The sequence below is a fragment of the Rhinopithecus roxellana genome, chromosome 6, assembly GCF_007565055.1.
Source record: "Rhinopithecus roxellana isolate Shanxi Qingling chromosome 6, ASM756505v1, whole genome shotgun sequence".
Taxonomy (NCBI): domain Eukaryota; kingdom Metazoa; phylum Chordata; class Mammalia; order Primates; family Cercopithecidae; genus Rhinopithecus; species Rhinopithecus roxellana.
The window spans coordinates 10,835,328-10,845,521 of record NC_044554.1 but is presented as its reverse complement, the minus strand read 5'-3'; positions in this window follow the sequence as shown (position 1 = coordinate 10,845,521).

Here is a 10,194-nt window from a genome sequence, read left to right as displayed (position 1 = left end):
TAGGGGAAAAAAAAATGAGAGGTATTCCAACACCTGTCAGAAAGGTGATTTGTGAAGTCACTTAAGTTTTCACTTACACACACACAGAGGGAACTAGAGCTTAGTTTTACAGCAAATATTTTTCTTGTTTTCTCTAAAACAATTTTGATAGCCAGGAATAATGCACAGACGTTTTGTTCCCTGTTTTATTATTTTTTTCTGGTTCATGTTTTAGCAGTCATTTTCAGACAGCTTGATACTTACCAGCTATAAAATGTGCGGAATTAGATGGCTTGTTTCTCAGGAATGTGAGACCCCTGACTCCGTCCCAATCTACTTTCAGGGGGACCAGGTGGAATAGTTTCAGTTGGGTTCTCAAGGCTCTGACCAGTCCTAACTGGCTCAAGATCATCTTAAATGGCTTGTAGATTTCTGTTTACCTTGTGATTTGGCAAGTACAACTAACCATTGTGGGAACAGCAGGTTTGAGTGGTTTGGGAATCCATGTGGTTTGAAATTTCATTCTCCTACAAGGAAGGTTTGTAGGATAGAAATGAACCTATAGCAGTCTTATGTTTTATTCACTTCTCAGTATATTAATATCTCCATTTCAAATCTATGCAGTTTCAATGGGTAAGTTTATTGATAGCTTGAAAAAACATTTAGGATTTCTAGAAGCTCGTGGAAAATACCCTCATGGAAGAATAATGATTGTGAACTGAGCCAAAATGAGATGCTCATTTTTAGACAACATTTACAAATCAGGAAATAGATTCAACAAACATTCACCAAATACCACTCTTACAGGACTTTAAGCTTTTTCAATGGTATTTTTCAAGGGTTCTTACCTGTTATTTGTGTTTTAATTTATTGCTCTATTTTCAGTTGATGCCACTGTTTTTTTGTTCCCTATAGATCAGGTTCATCTGCTCACTTCTGATGTACTAGAAAGCAAACTCCAAGATGGCAGGAACATGTCTTTTCCATTTTAGGACGAAGTATAGAAGAAACTTGCAGTCAATATTTGCTAAACTAACTTGTTTTATTTTTATAAGCCAATAGCTTCCACAAAGTACCAGGTGGTAGGAGACCAAAGAGCAGTATTTGGTTTTTAGGTAGATACTTCAGCAAAGAGTGTGAGTGAAATTAAGGGACTTTTCAGTTTGTTCAATTGATGGTTTTGTGATCTGTTTTATTAGACCAATACTATTTTCCCTTTAGACTCTTAAATTATTGTGCAAAGCATAAACTCTAGGCATGAAAATTTATATAATTTTTAAACTTATTTCAAATATTGGAATTTCCTATTGTTTTTTTTTGCCTTTTGAGATGTGTAAATTTTAAAAGCTTGTTGCATTCTTGAGTAATTTGACTATATCTTGAGGGTTTTTCCCATTATATGTGTCTCCAGTTTTATTACGAGAATCAAAGTTACATGGTTCAAATTCCAAAAATTTCCATTTAAATAATCATGAATAGGTTATTGTAGGCTGTTTGCCTGTAAATTGATGCCATGTCGTGGGATATCTGCTTTCATCTCAGAATGATTTAACTATTTGCGTCTTAGGATTAGGTTTAGAGTTAGAAGCTGTCAGGCAGGATATATTTTCAAGAAAAATAATTTTCCCATGCAACTAAAAGATCAGTTTATCAGTTAATCAGAAGCAGTCCCTTGGTATAACTCTTCTTAAAGTCTTGATATATTTTTTTCAAAAGGAAAATAGCTTTATTGCTTTTCCTGGAAAGTAATACATGCTCATTTACCCAAAATCAGACAGTATAAAAATTCAAAGGAAAAGGAAAGTAAAAATCCCTGAAAGCATCACATTTTTTGGTAACTATCTTTCCAGATCCCTCCTCCTCATTCTCTGGTTTTCTTTAGTCTATATTTCTTTAGCTCTGTTTCTTTAGTCACAGAACCTTAAAAAACAACAGATTCCATTAGGAATAATTGACCTATCAGAATTCATTTGTTGTAAGTATACATGTTAATGCCTTCCGTTGAACTAAAGTTAAGTGTGAGAGAGGTGACTTTCATCTCTTCCATAGGAGAAGGTATTTCCCCAGAAGTCAGCCTCGGAGGAAATTCCTTGCGCAGCCTCATCTCAACCAGAACTGCTTAGTGAGCTGAGCCTCCTCCCGCTGTGGCCTTGCCGGTCTTTCCCCCGCGGTGGCCCACCTAACTGCAGGGCTGAGGAGGCTGTTCCTAAAGAGACTTGCCCACAGTCGGGATTCCATGAAGGCTGAGGAGTCTTCACCGGGCACAGCGAGGCTTGCAAGTCCTGACAGGAAGTGTGGAGGATTACTCAGTCACAGGAGGCCTTGAAACAGCTAATCAGCCTTTAATTAGATTCAGTGAACCTGAATGAAGCTGAGATCCTAGTGCTTGAGGCAGCTGACACACGCTGCCAAAGCTCTGAAAGGACAGAAGGGCCTGGGCTGCCTACAACGCCCTCAGGCAGCGAGGAAGTGGCAAAACCCTCCGTGACAGAACGCATGTCAACCCCCTTTGTATTACCTCAGAGTGACCACAGACAAAGGGCTCATTGGCACCTGGAGAGAACCCCAGTGGACTTACCATTTGGCTTCTCTTAAAACCAACTCTCCCAGTTCTTCCCCTAACAGGAAGACCCATCCAGCCTGCAGTGGCCTGGGCCTGAGGTTATCCTGGCATCTTCCACCTCAGAATCTGCCTTGGCGTGTTCTAATTACAGAGACTGAGGTGGATGGAGCTCCCAGGGCATTTAGGAGAGACGAGGAGAGGAGACTCAGGTCCATTGATTATTCTTATAATCCCTATAAGAATCTAAAAATACATTTCAACATTTATAGGAAAGTGCTAAAATGTACCACATTTTACAGTTGTTGATAAATGTGTAAAAGCTGTGTCATTTCTTTTCTTTTTTTTTTTTTTTTTTTTTTTTTGAGTTGGAGTCTCGCTCTGTCTCCCAGGCTGGAGTGCAGTGGCGCGATCTCGGCTCACCGCAAGCTCCGCCTCCTGGGTTGACGTCATTCTCCTGCCTCAGCCTCCAGAGTAGCTGGGACTCAAGCTCCCGCCACAGCGCCCGGCTAATTTTTTTGTACTTTTTTTTAGTAGAGACGGGGTTTCACCGTGTTAGCCAGGATGGTCTCAATCTCCTGACCTCGTGATCCACCCGCCTCAGCCTCTCAAAGTGCTGGGATTACAGGCGTGAGCCACTGCGCCCGGCCAAAAGATGTGTCATTTCTAAGCAAAAATTAACCAGTCTTAGAGTGTGAGACCCAGCTAGGACTTGAGAGATAATTACAGTTCTCTTTGTCCTTGAGAAAAAACGAAAATCTAGAGAGTTAAATGATTCAGCTAAAGCCACACATTAGTCCACAGCCACCTCACTGCAACAGCCCATGGTGATGCCATGTTTTGTTGTTTGGTGTGGCAGCTTTGTGGCATAGCCACACTAGCACTCTTGAAGATTTCAGTGAATCCAGGGAAATGGGAATGTTTTGTAAGAGAGTATGTTGTACTAAATAATTTAATCCCCTCATCAACCTGTGAGGTAGATACTAAATTATTCTCATTGTATAAATGAGGAAACTGAGGCACAAAGAAGTTAAGTAACTTGCCCATCACCACACAGATATCAACATTTCTTTTAATTCCCTCGAGATGAACTGAAATAGCTAGAAAGCAGGGGAAGTAGAGCAGTAAAGATTAGGTTGTTGGGGGCCAATCTCAGGTATCAAATGGCAGAATCAGTCTTCCCAGGGACCTTCCCTTCCATCACGCTGAACTGTGCCAGGAAAAATTGTGAAAATCTTTGAAATGAGCAAAAATATTACTTGGTATCTTATATAGTATATCTTTCCTGTTTATTTCTGTGTTTGAGCTACTTTACAACTCTGTACTCTTAGAATTCTGATAGCAGTACAAATGATTCTTGTCCATGGAAATGCCAATTGTGTCCTGTAGAGATGCAGTTCATTATTGCCATATAGATATTGATAGATACAGATACCAGCCAATTGATTACAGCATTTCTGACGGCCTATACATGTGTGTTTTTAAAAAAATTCTCCTTTGAACTGGTTATAACATTCTCCTGTTTCTCTCATTAATGAGCAAATTGAATAGAATCTTTGGTATATATTTGCTTTATATTTGTGTAAGAGTCATGATTTTGCCTTTAAAAAATATTAACCCTTAACATCTGCTTGGCCTCCCTGAGTGTGCGTGTGTGTCGTATGTGGTTCCTCCTGCATGGAATGTTTTGCCTACTTCATCTAGATCAAGGATCAGCACTCTACAACCCACAGGTGCAGGCTGGCCACTGCCTGCTTTTATAGGGCCTGCAAAGTAAGAATGGCTTTTACATTTTTAAATAATAAGAAAAAAATTTAAAAATAGTATTTCATGACATATAACAATGATATGAAATACAAATTTTTGGACTCACAAATAAAGTTTAATTAGAACACTCCAATTGATTATCTGCATATTGTCTACAGCTGCCTTGTTTATGCTACAATGGCAGAGTTGAGTAGTTGTGACAGACCATACCACCTGCAAAGCCAAAAACATCCACTAGCTGACACTTTACAGAAAAAGTTTGTTAAGCAATGATCTACTTCATGCTGCTAGAGTCTCAGCATCACCTCCAGGGCATTTTCCCTACCCCTCCATTCTGGGCTGCGTTTCCCCTTCCTGATGCATATAATACTGTGTGTGTGTGTAGCCATTGCCATCCCTGCTTTGTGGCTGACTCTCTCCTTATAGCTCCACACCTAGTCCGTAAAGCCCTGAAGGATGTGGGTTTTGTCTTAGTTACCCTTCCCTCACCAATGCCTACAATAGTGACTGACACATAGTTTGCACTCAAAATTTGTTGAATAAATGCTTGTTATCCTGTACTGGGTAACAAGGGCATTTGCATAGCATGGTATTCTGAACAAGTATTTAACAACTGCCTAGCTATCAACCTTATTTTTAAGATAAGATGACAGAAATCAGTATTTATCTTAATCCCCAGAAATGAAATGATACAGCAAGGAAGTGTACGGGTAGAGGTAGTAAAGACAAGCTTGCTGGGGCTTGGCAAGAGTGGCTGTGCTCTGAGAAGGTGCAATGTGCCTGGATGAGAGCACATGTTTGAAACGTCTTAAGGAGACTGCCCAGTTCTAACCAATATCCAGCTTGGGCAGAGATCAGTTGTACGACTTCTGGGAGTAGCTTTCTCATTGTTTTTCACCTGCCTGCTTATCCATGGGTTTCAGAGTCCCTTCTGCTGGTCTTTCCATCTCCATTAATTCTTTGGTTTTTCTGCTTTGCCCTTCCTGTTCTGTGAAGAAACTTTCACCTTGCTCTTGTGGCTTCCTATTTCACTCAGGGTGTTTGACCCATGCACCTCCCTGGAGTCTAGTTCTGCTTTCTCAGGCAGCTCTTTGTGCTGCTCCAAATTTTCACTTCCGGAAGGTATCATTGGTGAGGAAACCCAAGGGGTCATGTCACATTCAGTAGTCAATACAGGATTTATTGATTAAAGTAGCTTAGAGAATAAAAATATGGTTAGGAACAAGATTTTCAGAAAACTTTAAGCACTCTTACAGAACTAAGCAGTGTACGATTACAAGTGCTCCCCAAACTGTCATCAATTCTTTTCTGAATCTGTTGATTCTCTTCCTCAGTCTTCAGGTGTGCTGCTCCGCCTTGTCCTGCTACAGGATTTGTCATCACTTGGGTGACCTAAGAATTCCTTGGTCTCAGACCTGAAATCATGTGGAGTCTTATACCTCCCCCACCTACCATAGGCCTAAGCACAAATGTCAGTTCCTCAAAGGAAGTGACCTTCTTTCTGTTTCCTTTGCAACCCTCCCACATCTGGCATATTATAGAAGCTACAGGAGGTATTGGCATGGATAAGATCACATTTCCATTTCCCACGTGTTACGGGTTGTATTGTGCACTGTAGCCCTCCCTCTGAATTCATGTGTGGAAGTCCTAATTCCTAGTACCTCAGAATGTGAACTTATTTAAGAATGGGGTCATTGTAGATGTAATTAAAGTTAAGACAAGGTCATACTGGAGTAGCATGCGCCCCTAATCCATTATGACTAGTATCCCCTTTCATATACAAAAACGGAAATTTGGAAATACAGAGACATGCACATAAGGAAAACAACACGTGAAGACTGGAGTTCTGCTGCCACAAGCCCAGGAACCAGAAGCTAGGAGAGAGGCCTGGAACAGCTCCTTTCCCAGCGCCTTCGGAGGAAGCATGGCCCTGCTGGCACCTTGATCTTGGACTTCTAGCCTCCAGAACTGTGAGAAGATAAAATTTTATTTTTTTTTTAATTGAGACAATCTTGTTCTGTCGCCCAGGCTGGAGTGCAGTGGCATGATCTCGACTCACTGTGACCTCTGTCACCTGGGTTCAAGCAATTCTCGTGCCTCAGCCTCTGGAGTAGCTGGAAATAGAGGCACATGCTAATTTTATTTTATTTATTTATTTATTTTGGTAGTTTTAGTAGAGACAGGGTTTTGCCATGTAGGCCAGGCTGGTATCGAACTCCTGACCTCAGGTGATCTGCCTGCCTCAGCCTCCCAAAGTGCTGGGATTACAGGCATGAGCAACCGTGCCTGGGAAAGTTCTATCGTTTAAACCACTCGGTTCATGGTACTTTGTTATGGAAGCCTTTGCACCCATCTTTCTTCTTCCTAACCCCAATACTGGCATTGTGGGTTTGTTATCACCTAGAAGCCATTGCCATTTGAATTTATTGAATTTTCTGCTTTTCCAAACTGAATGTTTCCCCTTGTGTTAGTTCCCTTTTGCTGCTGTAACAAAATTACCACAAACTTGGTGGCTGAAAACAACACAAACTTATTATCTTATAGTTAAGAAGGTCAGAAGTTTGGAATTAGTCTAAGCTAAAGCCAAGAGCTGGCAGGACTGGTTCCTTCTGGAGGCTCTGAGGGGAGAATCCATTCCCTTGCCTTTTTCAGCTTTCAGAAGCTTCCATGGCTCCTTCCTTGTACCAACCTCTTGCTTCCATCGTCAAGTCTCTTGTTACTAAGGTGGATTCTCCTGCTTTCCTCTTATGGGGACCACTGTGACTTTGTTGTGCCCACTAGGATTATCCATGATATCCCTGTCTCTATATTATTAATCACATTTTCGAAGTCATTATTGCCATGTCATATATTCACAGGTTCCAGGGATTAATTATGCTATGCACATCTTGGTGGGGGGCATTTTTCTGTCTGCTCTACCCTCTTTCCATCTATTTCCTTTCCAAATGTCATTCATTTTCCAGGGTCCTCTTCTAGGATTCCTCTACTTCAGCCCACAGTAGTATCTGTCTTTGTAATTATAGTCTATAAACCACCACAGGGCTTGGTCCTAGATCTCTAATTGTTGGGCATGAAGTCACCTAGTCCTCCAAATGAACTGAAGGGAAGGTGCCAGAAGTGCAGAGATCATTGTTTTCATTCTTCCATCCGTGACATTAGCTATGGACCCAAAGATGTAAAATACTGCCTGATGGAAGGATTCGCTTTTTTTTTTGGAGTAACTAGATGCAGAGGGGTAAATCCAGACCTCTAGATTTGCCCTCTCTTCTTCCTTTGTCTACATGCTGTGGAAGTAAGACTGAGCTTGGCTGAACAGAGTAGAGAGCCGAGATCCCAAGTCATTGTCTACCCATGAGCAAGCTCTCCTGAATAGAGCTGGTTAAGCAGTTAGGCCTGACTTTCACATTCTTACTGTGTCCTTCCCATCTCTATGGAAAATAATTATCATGACACACCCTGACAACCTCTAACCAGTCCCAACAAGGTTTAGGGGACTTTATGAAGCAGCTTGTAAGAAGAGGGAAAGCCAAGGAACCCTTCGCTCTGCCTTCTGAAGCATCTGGCAGCCTCACGACCATCAGAGCTTAGATGATTCTTGAAGCTGGCTGCCCTCATGCCATGCTCTATATGCAAAAATCCAAAAAGAGAAAGATGTGAGTCTCTGCTCTTCTATAAAAGTGGGTCCAAGCCACCATAGTCAGCTCCAAACCTGCATACCCAGAGACAGCCATGTCTTTCCTTTTCATAGCTTTTGGACTAGCGGACTCCTGGCCTTTAAAAACAATAGGCTTGTTTTTCATTTTTAAATATTAGTCTTTTACAACTGGACAGACTTATAGGCCGACTCTCCTCTCATTTTGGATATTAGACTCTCACTTAATTTAGATTTAAGGAGAAATAATTTGAAGAGAGAAAGAGCTTGTATTTTGGAGTCAGACACACTTTAGTTCATAGATTAGATCTCTTCCACAGCTATGTAATCTTTGGAAATAAAAGTGATGCCACCTCACAGGATTGGTGAGAATATTAGATGGGAATGATGTACACATTGCCTTGTACAATACTTGGAATTTAATGGGCAGCGAAGTTGGGTTATCTTCTTCTTCCTCCTCATTTTAATCCAGAAATTCCTTGCTAAATGAAGAGGATTAAATGCCAGAAACACATACAAAGTAGGAAAACACAAGGATTGTTTGTATTTGGGGGACAAGATGTGAAAGAATGTAAAATAATTTGCAAAGGATTATGTCTTAGCTTGGACTGTCATAACAATATCACAGATTGGGTGGCTGAAACAACAGAAGTTTATTTCTTACAGTTCTGGAGGCTACATATTCCAGAGCAAGGTGCCAGCCAACTCAATTCCTGGCAAGGATTCCCTTTCTGGTTTGCAGAAGACCACCTTCTCTGTCCTCACATGGCAGAGGGAGAGAGAGAGAGAGAGAGAGAGAGAGAGAGAGAGAGAGAGAGAGAGAGAGAGAGAGAGAGAGAGAACAAGCTCTTATTTGTCTCTTATTATAAAGATACTACCCCTATCGGATCAGGACCTCACTGTTATAATTTCATTTAGCTTTAGTTACCTCCATAAAGGCCCCATCTGTAAACACAGTCACACTGGGAGTTGGGGCTTCAACATATGAATTTGGGGTGGAGGGTGACACAGATATCCAGTCCATACAGATTTCACGGTCATGTTTACAGTTGAAATTTTCTTTCATTTCAGATTTTACCTTGGGCATTTTACTGCATTAAGATTGAGAAGAATGCTTCTTTCCCTGCTTCTGCCTTTCTGGACTGTGGTGGCATCAGCCAGTGCTCTGGCCTTTCCCCACAGCAGTGGAGATGAGTGGGGTCTTCTTGCAGGTCCCCTGATGCACCTGCCCAGTGAGAGTTCCTATGGTTCATTACAGATGAAATGGACTTCTCATGCTACCTCAGTTACCTCTTTAGAGTCTCCTCCCCTCCAAAGATGATGTCATCTTTCTACATATCATGCCTTCCCTGTTTCTTCTCCAAAGTCAATTGTTCATTGAATGCATCAAGATGCCAGTTGCTGCTACATTTATTTTCATTGCTTATTCTGATATCTCTGTATCTCCACTCAATGCAGCAATGCTTTACTCTGAAAAAGCATTTGGTCACAGTGTTTTTGTGCAAAGCTGCCGCGTGCCTATATTTTTATTCATGATATCTGATGGTATTATATAAAACAGTGTCTTTTCTTTTTAAGGGACCGAGAACACTTTTTTCCCAGAGAAAATAGAAAAGAACAGGTCTGAAGGGGAAACCACAAGCAGGGGTGACAAAAGCAGGTACTAAGGGAACGATATCTCATTTGCCTTGGTGGTCTGGGGAAGTTTTTGTCAAAGGAATTGCTTTAAAAATGCTGAAGTTTGTGGAAAAATGGTTGCATGCACACCCCAGTGAGACTTATCTAATATAAAAAGAATCTGGGAATGGTTGCATTGTCTTCTTAATTCACTCCAGCAATATTTATTGATTATCAACTGTGAGCCTACACAGTGTCTGGTACATATGAGGCACTCAGCAAATATCCTCAAAAGAAGAAGAGAATACACAAGTCTTAGGGATTTGATTCTAGGAAGGAGGGATCTGGCGGTGGACACAAGTCAGTCCCCGGCCTTCTTACAGCTCTAGTTTGGGAATGCAGACACTCAGTGAGTGAATAAATAAATACAAAAGCAAAATTCAGGCTATGATAACTGCTCTAAGGAAAACAAAGCATGACATGTGCGTGAGAGAGAGTAACAGAGGAAGGGGACTGTTTGTAGACAAGATGTGAGGGGAGGCATTATTCTACTGCAGCCTGGAGAACGGGGAGTGAACCATGCAGAGACCTGGAGGAAGAACCTCCAGGTAGACAGAAC